Genomic DNA, 14,241 nt, shown 5'->3' with positions numbered 1-14,241 from the left:
GGTCTATAGTATGTTCATTAAAACGTTTTACATGTAATGAGTTCTTTGGATGAAAGAGTTGTGAATATGGAATAGAAGTGTTTTTAAGATTTTATTTATTTATTTATTTTAGACACAGAGAGAGAGAGAGCACACATGAGCGGGGGGTGGGGGGGGCAGTGAGGAGCAGAGGGAAAGGAACTAGCAGACTCAGAGCTGATCCTGGAGTCCTACCCGGGCCTGGATCCCACGACCCTGAGATCATGACCTGAACCAAAATCAAGAGTCCAAGAGTTGCTCTCTTAACTGACTGAGCCACCAGGTACCCCAGGAATAGAAGGTTTTTTGGTAAGCTTGACCTTGGGCAAGCCACTTAACTTCTAATCTACATTTTTTCAGGATTATTAAAAATTAAATAAAATAAGAAGAGTATGACACAGTTTCCCTTCCTCTCTTTTCTCTCATTAGCAAAAGCATCTATGACATTTTGTTTACTTAACACATGTGGTTATTAAGATGAATGGATATAAAATCATGACATCAACAAAAGACAGTGTAGGGAAGAATATATCCTTCTGCTTGTTTGTTGATTTTAAGAACTTTAACAATTTTAGCTGTTAATTTTGTAAGAATGCTTTCTGAAAATTGTGTGTACCATTTCTACATCTCTTTTTTTCTGTTTCCTTGAGGAAATTAGAGGAAAGCCATAGAAAAACTACTGGTCTAAAATATCTCATTGACCATTGTTACCTAACCCTTTGTTTTTCTGATCAGAAAATAATATAAAACCTCAATGCAAAAAGTTTCTCAGTGCCAGGGCAAAGGTGTATATAAAATATTCTTTATATATCTCAGAAAGTAGTGGCAAGTAGAATTCCAGAATTAATTCATAATAAACTGTGTGTTATATGCTTCTGTGTGTACATGTGTGTTTACTGTTTTATTACTAAAATTTTATAAGTAATGCCTACATGAGGTAGATGTATTTTCTAATGATCTCAATCATCAAGTGCCTCAAATTCCGGGAAACAACATTAGACATATTTCAGAGAGAAAGTTGACTGAATAGATTGTGCAGTTTGATTATAACCTTTTTATTCTGTCTCCTATTGTGCTTTGACATATAATACCAACACTGTTCTGTTGCCTACAATTTGCATCTATGTAAGTCATAATAAGAAGAAAGCATCTGTGCCCCTATGCTATGCAAAACTATTGAGGCATTGCTGCAGATCAAGCAAATAACAGAATCAGAATTGAATCTGCCATGTTGCTCTACGCCTTATTTTGTTAAAAGCATTAATGCTAGGCAGAGTGCTTTCACATCTGTCATCTCTGTAATGCTCACAGCAAGCCCAGAGGTAAGCAGGACAGCAATCATGAGCTTCATTTGACGCTGAGAAAGGTGAAGTTCACAAAAGCTGATGAACTGGAAAGTAGCAGGGTTGTGACCTGAAACCAAGTCGTCTTTTTTCCAGTTGAATGCCTTTCCCAAGGCAGTGAGAGAAAAGTGTATCCATTGTTTCACTCCTTTCTTCAATTTGGTGCCATGAAAATTTGGAGAACTGTCTTTGAAAAAGGAAAAAAAAAATATGTAACACTTCAAAATAGCTTTTAAAAATTCTTCTAAAAATGGTTTAAATATTTATTTTCACTCCTTTCTAAAATATCGTCCTGATACTTGAAGAGCTATCTACATTTTTTTTTGTATCAGGTACAAATTTGAAGGTTTAAACCAAGACTTCAACGAGAGAAGAATGAGGAAGAGATATATATTGAGAGATTTATTGCAAGGAATTGGCTTGTGTGCTTAGGGGGGCCTGCTAGGCAAACCTGAAATCCTTAGAGCAGATTGTCAGGAAGGAACTGGAACTCTGGGGCGTAAGGTGAAGCTACTATTCTCAGGTGGAATTCCTTTGTTTGAGGACTGTTCTGCTTTTAAGGGCTTTTGATTGATTCAAGCCCGTCAAGATGATCTAGGATAATCTCCCTTAGCTAAAGTCAACTGATTATGGACTTTAATCACATCTACAGTATATCTTTATAGCAATACTTAACTTAGTGCTTGAATGCCTGGGAACTGTAGCTTTGCCAGGATGACATTAAAAAAAAAATCACAGTGTTGAAGTGGAATTCACAGTAAAAGAAACATTGACTTGGGGATTGAGGAAAGATCTTCCCTTGATGATCAGTTCTCACAGTGATTTGTTAATTTTTTTTTTCTCAAGCCTTTTTTAGCCATCTTTCCTTATCTACAGAATAGACATGATATTAAGCAATTTGAACAACATTACTACGATTAAATGACATGATTATTCACCTATAAAGAGTTGCATGTTACACTCTTACCTGGGACCAGATATTTCCCTTCAGATCAATTAATTCAGTAAAATTGAATATATAATTGTGTATGTTTATTTATTTGTGACTTTCTTCCTAGATTATAAGTTTCAGGATCATTAGTACCATATTCTTTTTGCTCACTATTAAATCTCTGTAAATTTTCTTCCAGCTATGTCATTCTCTAAGAAGTTCAATACCAGATCTCAACATTTTAATCAGAAAAATATATAAATAGGTCTTGAGCTTTGTCAAGTGCCAAGGAATTTAAGAAACCAAGATATCCATATAGCACCAGATTCCTCTGATCTGTGTTAAATAGGGTGGAGTCTACTCAATATGGCAACATAGACTAAAATCTCTGCTTTGAGCTTTAGTAGTTTAGTATATGACAGTTTATCCAATTGGTACAAATGATAAATAAACGTAGATAATTGAGCTCTGTTTCTGTCTTCTCTGAACCATGAAATGCAATTTAGAATTTGCTCTTTCAAATTAAAATCAGGGGGAAGGAATGGAAGCAAACAAGGCTCGGGAAACTGTTCTCCAGCCCTGCATCCTTAGCAGAGCCCTCTGACAGCTGTCATTACAAATCAAATACCCTGCTAAGCAGAACTCTCTTCATTCCAGCAGTGCTGACATGGTGCAGAGAAGATTATGTCTCATAATAGAAATTCAAATAATGACAACTTTGTTATCTCCTGTTCATCCCTTCAACTGCGTGCCAAAAGAACTGGTCCTGTCCTGGAGGTGGGATTCAGTGTGTGAACATCAATCAGAAAAAAGCCTGCTGACCCAAGGTTATTTACATCAACGCTCAAACTTCTTCTGCTCTGGAAGGTTAAGAAAACCACCCCTAAGGAAGTACAAAACATGATTGAATTTACTCAAGGTCATGTCACCAGTTGATATGGGTATTGGATATGACAATTCCATTCGCCAGTCCTCCAAACTAGTCAGAACTGTATCCTCCATCTTGTGTTGGAGCCAAAGATCAGCACCCAGGGTGGACACTATGATGTCCTCTCTCTTTTTGAAATCATTAAAATTATTTTCTGGGAAAGATGCAGAATTTTAAATAGTTAATGACAGAAGAATAAGAATCCTATGATTACTGACATGAAGAAATCCATGAAAAGACAAAGAGGGAAAGAACATGAAGGTACAAATGGTAAGGCAGCAAAGCGAGATGAGATAAGGTTTTCCTGAATGGTGGGATATAAAAGTGATATGAAAATAACATGAATCAAAGTTGCTCCTGCTTTTTACCATGTGGAGGTTACAAGGTGCCTGTGCTACAAAATTGGATAATTATTTTAATTATATGATTATGTTGCAAAAGTTTTTATGTTAAGTTTCCTTTTAATTGTAAGGTGTCAATACATTTATAATACAATATAATTTACTAAAAAAAAAAACAGATTTATGCAGAACTGTTGAGATACATATCTCTTGTCTGAAGTAAGATGCACCAATATTTTACACTGGGACATACATTGACATATCTCAGAAAAATGATCAGGCCCCAAAGTCAGGACCTCTCACTCCTGGATATTTTTCTCATGTTTAGTCCACCATGCATGCACTTACAGATGGTTGATTCCATTGTAATGTAGCAGTGAACACACTCTCCTAAAGATGATTCACATATAACTCTAACTCTAGCTGTATGATTCTGGTAAGTCAGACCCCTTTCCCTAAGCTGTTAAATGGAGATCATAATACAAATTAACCTTATCTTACTATGCAGTTTTGAAGCAGTGAATATAAACATGCTTTAAAAACTATAGCTACTGTATGTTACTTACTTATTATAACAATTAGTGGTAATAAACTTTGGTTTGAAATTTGATTTTATTTCTTCCTTTGCTAAAACATCCAGTATTTCATTCTCTTGTTTATGCACTGCACTGTTCTCTTCCTTCATGTCGAGTAGCCAATTCAGGTGTGAATCCTTGGGATTCTTTGCTAAGCCAACTTGTTCGTTTGCCTAACACGTTCTGTTTTTCTTTTCTGTGTCCTCATGTTTATGCAGTTCGGCAGTGCTCTAAATTGAATGTCATTTTCCAAACGCATTTTCCTAGATTTACATGGAGAGAACCAATATTATCTCCCTCTTCAAACTCTGGATAAATTGTCTTTGTCTTTCTGATACCATGTCATGTCATGAAGTTACACCCAGTTTGTGTGTTTAGAATGCCAAGTGGATCTAGGTTGGGAATCTAGAGTTCTGGATTCTAGTCCCAAATCTGTCACAAACTCCCTTGCGACTTTTTTGTGACTTGAGGATTTTAACTCATTAATTCATTCATTCATTTAGACAAATGAGTAAAACATAGTTCTTATTCTCATTGAATTCATAGTCAACTGGTGCAAACAAATGTAAATAAATCAGCAAAGTACCCAGTGGTAACTGGAATCTGTACAAAGCATGTGAGAGCCGTGGGTAGACAATGGTAAGTTCTACCTACAGGTTTGTCAGAGGAGGAGGTATTTCTTTTTTTTTATCACTAAGCAACATTTATAATTATGTATTTATCTGTACGGTGTTTTGCTTCTTTGCCATAGTATATGTCTCTCACCAGATACACCATAAGGTCAGAGACCATGTGTATTTTGATTACAGTCTAACCAGCATCTTTCTTATACATGATAGATATGTTTTGAAGAAATGAATAAATCAATACACACAGAACAAAAACAGATTAATATTCCATGCAGGAGATTTGCATGATCCTATTTCTGTTATTTCTGCTTTAGAATGATCACAGCAATAGCAGTGTGAAAGCTAAAGTGAAGCAGGAAGACAAAAGGCATGACTAGCAAAAAGCAAAATAATTATTTCAACTCATGCATAAAATTGATTAACATTATTTTTTCTTTGAATGATGGATAAAGATGCATATTTAAAACAATACAGTGATCAAGCAGCTAAGAGTTTGGTCCTGCTTTCCTGTTTGGGTGCTGTTATCACAAGCCCTTTAATCTTTCAGGATGTCAAGTTCTTCACCTATGAAGTTAACTAATTAAAACTTAATTATCTCTAAATCCCTGTGTAGTTTTAACATTCCGTGTGACAAAATAGTTAACTGAGTTATATCAAGTATACCAAAATGGAAATAGAAATGGAAAGAATTTCAGAAGAAATGCATACTCTTACATAATGGCACATCTTAGATAATAGACATATGTCTATTAATCAATCTTGGATGACCTTTTTTTCCTTATCTTAAGCCATGCTATATTTGTGTCTGGGCATAGCTTTTGCACTGGACATCAGCTGTAAGTGTGCAAATGTCTTGTGCTTTCTCACAGGCATATCTGTCACGTCTGGGTGTTCGAGTTGTATACTATAAAAAGAAGGCACAACTCAGGACTATGCTGTTCACATCTTAGACATGAATATACCAAATCGTAGAGAAGCAATAAATAAACTGATGTAAACCTTACCTGCTTAGACCTACCTTGCAGCCATTTATGTTCAGCTGTGCCCATGTCCCAACTGTGTTCCAAACACACCTTGAGATGGCTTTCTCCTACCTACCCGCTGGTCTCTGAGGCCGAATTCTTTCCCTTCATCCAATTCTGAAAATCGGACACGGTCATCTCAACCTGAGGCAGGGGTGGCGTCGCACAGAGTATGTTCTGTAGTAGTGACGTGAGTGTCCTTGGAGTAGCAGGGTGTGTGTGGGAAGGCTAACGTTTGGGCATGTGCGCTATGTACAGCCCGTGTTCCACTCTTAGGGTCTGAAAAGGTTTCCTGAGCCCGGCTGCTGAAGATAGGAAAAAATATAATTTAAATGTTTTTTTCTCATTTGCACAAAAGTATCTTTTGGGTCATCAGAAATCCTTGTCTTTCCTTAAATAAATTTTCTTTCTAGGGCAGCCACAGGTGTTTAGCCCTTGCTCTCATCTGAGCCTGTTTGCCTGTGACTGAATTTTTGCCAATTACATGTCGCCATCGCTACTGATTTTTCACCCTCATTCTTGTACAAGAATGGTTCATTGCTCGCTCTGTTCGTCAATGACCATACATACAAACAGATCGTTTGTAAAGAGAGCTAGAGTCCCTAACTTACACAGCATTAGGGAAGGCATGTATTAAGAGTTTGTATGTGTCAGCTAACACTTCCAAAAATAATTTTAAAATATATGCACTATAGATGATGAAGGGATAAAGAAAATAAAGAGAATGTGGTTATACACAGACACACAGGAGTATAATTCAGCCATAAAAAACCCCCAAATCTTGCCATTTGCAACAACATGGATGGACTTTGAGGGTGTTATGCTAAGTGAAATAAGTCAGACAGAGAAAGACAAATGCCGTATGAGTTCATTTATATGTGGAATCTAAACAAACAATACAAGCTTGTAGATACAGAGAACAGATTTGTGGTTGCCAGAAGTGGGGGTAGGGGCGAGTGAAATGGGTGAAGGGAGTCAAAAGGTACGAACTTCCAGTTATAAAATGAATAAATCAGAGGGATAAAATGACAGCATGGGGACTACAGTTAATAATGCTATATTACGTATTTGAAAGTTTTGAAAGTTGGCTAAGAGAGTAAATCTTAAAAGTCCTCATAAAAGAAAAAAAATTCTTTGTAACTACTTATAGTGATCAATATTAACTAGATTGATTGTGATGATCACTTTGCAATATACCCAAATATCAAGTCATTGCTATATTCCTGAAACTAATATAATGTTATATGCCAATTATACCTCAAAAAAATAAATTTAAAACATTAAATATATGCACTAATTCAAATTGTCTGAGAAAATACTCTTGCTGCTATTTAAGACCTGCAGTTCGGTTAAGGAACAAAAGTGCATTTATTCGTGGCCTCATACAATCTTTGAAGGATATTTAAAGTGTTGCTTATGAGTAAGTTTTGAGTGTATTCAAATATAAATAAGCTATGGTGTCTTTGCTCATAAGGCTCATTATCAAAAGGAGAAACATTAGTATAAATATGTCTTTCTCTTTAAATTTCTTAGGCATGTTTCCTAAATTTAAATGTTGTTATTGACTGTTTGCTCAAGGTTCTCAAGGACTTGGTTTTCATTTGTTTATTCCACCAGTAGGAACAGATGCATATAGTGTTGTCATGAAAATTACATAGTGCACTTAGGAAAAGTACACCGAATCATTTTTTAATCAGAAAAAAAGATAACGTCCATAATTTGTTGAACACCAACACTATGCCAGACATGAGCTAAGTGAGTTACATGCTTGAGTGGATTTACTCTTTATAAGAGCTCCGTGAATACAGAAATAATGATATACCTGTTTCAAAAATGAGGAAATTGAGCATCACAGGAGTTAAGTCACTTACCTAAGGTAAATTAAATCATCTGGGATGGCCAACTCCACATGTTGCCTCTGGCAGTGCACTGTATTTGGAGGAAAGAAAGTTTTGAGTTTGAGAAAATACAGTCCTCAGGGGCCCTTGATCATGACAAGACTGTGGAGTCTGTAAGAAGCTTCCAAGAGGGCCATGGAGAGACAGGGAGTGTCCTATCAGCCAGGCTGTAATCTGGACAGATGGACAGTCCACATCTGTAATGTCAGACAACCTCCAATTCCCTACCTGTGTGGCATCTAAGTTTGAAAGGAGTAACTGAATGGTGGTGGGGAAGGGTGTGTGTTGATTCTCCCACCCTCAGGACTTCAATGGTAACCTTTGAAAAGGCAGGCTCCATAAAACCAGATGGAAACTTCTGGTATTAGGAACCCCCAGTTCCTACAAGGAGCCAACAATCCCTCCATCCCAACCTCTGTTTCCACCCTGCCATGAAAACCTTTAGACCAATTTACCCCGGTCTGAGCATAGCGTACATGTGAAGACACTGCCTGCCTGCATACGGTGATCAAACTGATTATTGGCAATGAACAACAGCTACAATAAGCTGACCACAACAGCCAACTCCTTGGGAGCCACGGGCAGCTCCGGGGATCCTACGTTCGGCACAGCTATCAGTCCAGGCACAGTCTCTGCTGCTGCCCTAGCTGCTCCACGGGCTCACAGGCTGGGACTCACTGACCAGCCCCAGCACACCAGGAACGAGCCCCGGTCCCCCAGGAGGCGAAGGGGGCTGGAGTAACATCACATGATCATCTTCCATCTTTTCTATTTATTTAAGAGTTTTTCTGGGGCGCCTGGGTGGCTCAGTGGGTTAAGCATCTGCCTTCAGCTCAGGTCATAATCCCAGGGTCCTGGGATCCAGCCCCACATCGGGCTCCCTGCTCGGCGGGAAGCCTGCTTCTCCCTCTACCACTCCCCCTGCTTGTGTTCTCTCGCTCTCTGTCAAATAAATAAATAAAATCTTTTAAAAAGGTGTTTCCTTTCAAGATAATGATGAACATAAACTTCGTGTGATCACTGTAGCCAATTGCTAAGCAAGTGTGTGGTATATATAAAAAGCAAAAGCAAAAACAAAAACTTAAACACCCTGGCTAGCATGTAGATGTTTGCATTCATTTTTAGGAAGTACTTAGTCTGCCCAGCAATCTGATAGGAAGAGGGAAAGGGCCTTCAAACAGCATTAGTATATCACTTTACTGAAAATAGAAAAAAATGTTCATTGATCATATCAAAGAATAGTGGGAGATGGAGTGTGAGTTTAGGAAATGTAGGGGGACGTGATAAAACACCTCTCAAAGCATCATGGCAATGCTCTTACTGCACTCAATTTATAAACGTTAGGCATCTTAACCTTAGCATTTAAGCTATTTATGAGCAGTATATATGGTTCTGCATCTATCACAGGGTCAGGTTTTAACAAAAATTTTATTTTTCATAGATTTTCATTGAGTCATAATTAGCTATGTGTTGCTTTCATAAATTTTTCATTTGTTACTATAGACACAATGAGATCAATAGCTCTTTTAACAACAACAAAAATTACACATTTGAAATCCCATATCCAATCCAGCAAAAAGTCCTATTATTTACACCCACAAAATGTTTCCCAAATCAGAGCACTACTCATTACCCTTTGTCCATAACCCAATCCATAATTCCATCTGTCCTCAACAAGAGCAATGTCGCTTCCTCACTGACCTCCTTCCTCCTCCCTTGTCCCCCAGGGAGAGTGGGAAGGATCTTTTGAAAATACAACTTAAATCATTCCTCTTACTATTCAAAACTCTCCAATGGATTTCCATAACATTTTTTTGTTTTTATTTAAATTCTAGTTAGTTAACATATAGTGTTGTATTGGTTTCAGGAGTAGAATTCAGTGATCCATCACTTACATAAAACACCCAGTGCTCATCACAAGTGCCTTCCTTAATACCCATCACCCATTTAGCCCATCCCCCACCAACCTCCCCTCCAGCAACCCTCACTTTTATTCTCTATAGTTAAGAGTCTCTTACGGTTTGCCTCCCTTTCTTTTTTTCCCTTCCCCTATGTTCATCTATTTGTTTCTTAAATTCCACATATGAGTGAAATAATATGGTATTTGTCTTTCTCTGACTGACTTATTTCACTTAGCATAATACACTCTCGCTCCACCCATGTTGTTGAAAATGACAACATTTCATTCTTTTGATGGCTGAGTAATATTTCACTGTGTGTGTGTGTGTGTGTGTGTGTGTGTGTGTGTGTGTGTGTCAGTGGATGTTTGGGCTCTTTCCATAATTTGGCTGCCATTGCTAATGCTGCTATAAACATCTGTTTTTTTGTATCCTTTGGGTAAATACCTAGTAGTGCAATTGCTGGGTTATAGGGTAGCTCCATTTTTAACTTTTTCAGGAATCTCCATACTCTTTTCCAGAGTGGCTGCACCAGTTTGCATTCCCACCAACAGTGTAAGAAGGTTCACATTTTGCTATGTCCTCGCCAATAGCTGTTGTTTCCCATTGATAATTTTAGCCATTCTGACAGGTGTGAGTTGGTATCTCCTCATGGTTTTGATTTGCATTTCCCTGATGATGAGTGATGCTGAGCATCTTTTCATGTGTCTGTTGGCCATCTGGATGTCTTCTTTGGAGAAATGTCTATTCATGTCTTCTGCCCATTTCTTAACTGGATTATGTTTCTTGGATGTTGAGTTTGGTATGTTCTTTATAGATTTTAGATTCCCATAACATTTAGATTACAGTCCAAACAACTGTGAACCCTCCTGTCTTCTGAATGTCATCTCCTACTCTCTACCTTCTCTCTAGCACTTGCATCACACAGGGTTTTACATCTGCTCTTCCCTCTGCCTGGTGCAGTGTTTTCCTGAATTAGGCTTGGCAGACTTTGCCTTCATTTAAGCCTTTTCTCAAGGGTCTCCTCAGAAGAGCAGTCACTAAGTGACCTATGTAAAACATATCTTCATCCATTTACCCTATTTTATTTTTTTCCTTTATAACATTTATCATTACCTGAAATTGTTTGGTTCTTTGTGAATTATTAATTATCTGTGTGCTTTATGAGGGCAAAAAAAATAAAAATAAAAGCAAAAACAAAAAACAAACCTTTCAGAGCTGTTACCCAGCCTATTCATTTATTGTTGAATAAGTTAACAGAATAATTTTGAAATTAAATAATTGTTACTATTTTAATAATGAGTCAGATCTGCTAGAATGCTACATGTTGTGCTGGGTATAAATATTAAAGGTCAGTGGATAAATGTTATAATAATATAAGGTTCACCAAGTCAAGAGAGTCCATCTACCTGGAGAAAGAATGGGGAACTTCATAGAAACAATTAACTTACTTGACCTTCACAACAAGTCTATGTAGTAGATAATATTACACCCATTTCACAGATAAGAAAACTGAAGTTCAAGAGGTTAAATACTTTCTCAGTTAGGACTTGGTATTATCTGACTTGAACACTAAATTTAGATCTCTCTGAGTCCAAAGCCTGTTCTTTTTAGTTTTCAGCTGTGTTTTATGAGTCAAAGTTTGTCCTGGGATGATCCTGCCATAAATATAAGCAGAGCAATGCCCTAGGAGTAGTATGCTTTAGCTTTAGACAGACACATAGCTTCTAAGTTCAGTTTTACCACTTTCTTCTAACTAGACAACAGATACATAACTTGTTTTCTGTGAGTCTCAATTTTCTCATGTATAAAGCAAGAGTAACTTGTCAGTGTCTTGTAAATATTAAGTTAAATAATTAATGTGAAATACTTAGTACAATCCTACAACATAGTGATTATTCCCTACAGGCTTCTTCAATCCTCTGGACCCAGTTCTAGAACTATGATCTAACTATGATACAAATTTCTCTTTGGACACTTACTGAACATTTGTCAGTGAAAGTAGTTTTCTTATGAAATTCCATACTCCTACTGACAAGTATAGTTCCTCAAGAGTTGAAACATAAATAAACAGATATTTTAAAAATACCTTTGTAGAACCAGGGCAACGAGGGCTGTGGGCAGGAGCTGCAGGAGCCTGGGGCCCAGCCGTGCTGCCTCGTTAGGAGGACCAGCGTGGTTAAGACAGTATACACTCTGCAAGCCCCCGCTGTGCAGAGCAGTGGCCTGCCGGCAGACACACAAACTCGAGCCACTTCTAAGAGCCTATTATCCGTTAAGTCCAAAGAAGTGGATGTTTCCGGACTTCATTCAGGAGGTTCAGAGAATGATGTTACAAAAATCACCAAACCGAGACGAGAGAATGGGCAGGTAAAAGCTGCAGACACTGCCACGAGGAAGGACGTCAGAGAGCGCTACAAACCAATGAGTAGGCAGAAATCAGAGGAAGAGCTCAAGGATAAGAACCAGCTCTTAGAGGCCATCAACAAGCAGCTGCACCAGAAGTTGACTGAAATTCAGGGAGAACTGAAGGACCTGACCTAAAAGGTGGAGCTACTGGAGAAGTTTCAGGACAACTGCTTGGCAATTTTGGAGAGCAAGGGCCTCAACCCAGTTTTAGGCAGTGAGACCCTGGCATCACAGTGGGAATCCGCCGCAGATCACACAGACTCTATGTTGCTGTTAGAAGCTTTGCAAGATGAGCTGAAGGTTTTTAACGAAACGGCCAAAAAGCAGATGGAGGAGTTACAGGCCTTAAAAGTCAAGTTGAAGATGAAAGAAGAAGAGAGGGCCCGGTTCCTAGAACAGCAGACATTATGTTAACAGTCAAGTAAATGATTTTACAGCAGCCCTAGAGGAAATGGAGCAGCTATTAGAAATGTGATAAAAAGCAAGTGACCAGATGGTTCCCACAGGGGAAGCCACTCAGGACATCTGCTTCTTGGCCACGACCTTCTAGGACTCACCGTCCCCAGAATGGAGACATTTGCTGCAGTAGGATTAAGGACAGTCTATGCTAGAATGGCACTTCCTCCTTTAGGCAAGCGAACGCCACCCTCGGACTGGTGGGTTCCCCCGAACCTCACACACACATAATCGAGGCCAACAAGGGGGGTGGGGGTGCGGAAGCTTGGATTGACCTTCTAGGCAACAAAACGGCAGGCCATTAGAATCAGGAGACTAAACCAGCCACGGCCAGAGGATCCCAAAGGTCACATTCAGAGGTGTAGGAAGAAAACCTTAATTGTGCAGTTGGAGTGCAGAGGCTCCAGGGGAGACATCAGTGAGAAGCGATGCTGTCCCCTTCTAACTTGGAACACATTCCGTCTCATACTGGTTGGGCTCTAGACCTCATTGTAAATTAATGAACGTGAAGTTATTGAAATGGCTTAATAAATGGGGTGAAGGTATAGATAGCAATAACACCTACCTGAAATAATACACCTTGGAGCTTTTAATCTAAAAAAAAATAAAAAAATAAAAATACCTTTGTAAATTCAGAGCACCTAAAGTAAGAATAGACTTTTAATTTGGTTTAGTTCTTCAGATTTCAAAATAAAATTTGGTTCCAGAGCCCACCCTAGGAATTACAGTTCCTTCATTATTTATAAACGTTAGCACTGCTATATTGTTTTCCACTAAATGATGAATATAGAAGAAAGTATGTCTATTATATAGAAATATTCCTTAGTTTTCTATCGTACTTGATTTATTTTTCTCTTGTTGCAACCAGTTGTTTCCCAGTACATCAGTCCTCTTGATATGTTAGGCAAAACTCATGTGGCTCTCAGGAGAGGGAAACTTTAGTCTTCTTTGTTAATAGCAGTTTTCTCTTTCTTTTTCCCTTTGTGAGTTTTTCTCCAGAAGAGCATGTGGCTCTCATTTCTCTTAGTATGGTTGTTGTTGATCTATATTTAATGTAGTCAAATATTTTCATCCCTATGCACTTCATGAAGTCATAGATTCAAAACATCAACATTTTGCATAGTGAATTGTTTTTCTTTTTCTTTTTCAGTGTTAGTCTTATTTATTTATACCTGTGCTCCAAATTAATGATGCTTATTAGAAAACTGTTTTGGAAATATACACATTTTTACTATTCCTTTCTTTTTATGATGTGTCATTTTCTGTTTTTATTTTTGCTTTATGTAGTATTGAAATTTACATTATGATAAATTATAAAATATTATTCCTACACTTCTTTCACTCCAATATCTAAAGCACGTCACATAAACTTATTTTTGCCCCAGTAATTCAATTAAAATGGATCCATTGATATTGATCATAGAAATTTTAGATTTGTTAAAAAGAGCATGGCATTATTTTGTTTATATAATTATGTAGGCCAGAGGTCAGAAAACCTTTCCTGTAAAGTGCAAGATAGTAAATATTTTAGGTTTGTGTGTCTATATTTGCTATAACTACTCAGCTCAGCCATTGTAATGAAAGGCAGCCATAGAAAATACATAAATGAGTGTGGCTAAGTTCAATAAATCTCTAAGTGGACAACTAATCTGAATTTCATATCATATTCATGGGTTAAAATATAATTCTTTGTCTTTTTTTCAAATTGTTTAAACTGTTAAAATTAATCTTAGCTGATAGTCTCAAAATGAGTCAGTGGGCAGTATGTGGCCCCTAGGACTTGATATGCTGGC

General features: G+C 37.7%; 1 protein-coding gene and 1 pseudogene across 2 annotated transcripts in view; both read left to right on the top strand.

Annotated features, from left to right (window-relative positions):
• The window catches only part of TENM4 (teneurin transmembrane protein 4), a 2,958,785-nt gene that overhangs the window by 509,760 nt on the left and 2,434,784 nt on the right, over window positions 1-14,241 (top strand). The window lies entirely within an intron of this gene.
• Window positions 1,179-12,583, top strand: LOC118525148 (small kinetochore-associated protein pseudogene; annotated as a pseudogene).

The sequence above is a fragment of the Halichoerus grypus genome, chromosome 11 (assembly GCF_964656455.1).
Source record: "Halichoerus grypus chromosome 11, mHalGry1.hap1.1, whole genome shotgun sequence".
NCBI lineage: Eukaryota > Metazoa > Chordata > Mammalia > Carnivora > Phocidae > Halichoerus > Halichoerus grypus.
The sequence above is the reverse complement of the archived record's forward strand: the minus strand, read 5'-3'. Positions and strand labels throughout refer to the sequence as shown.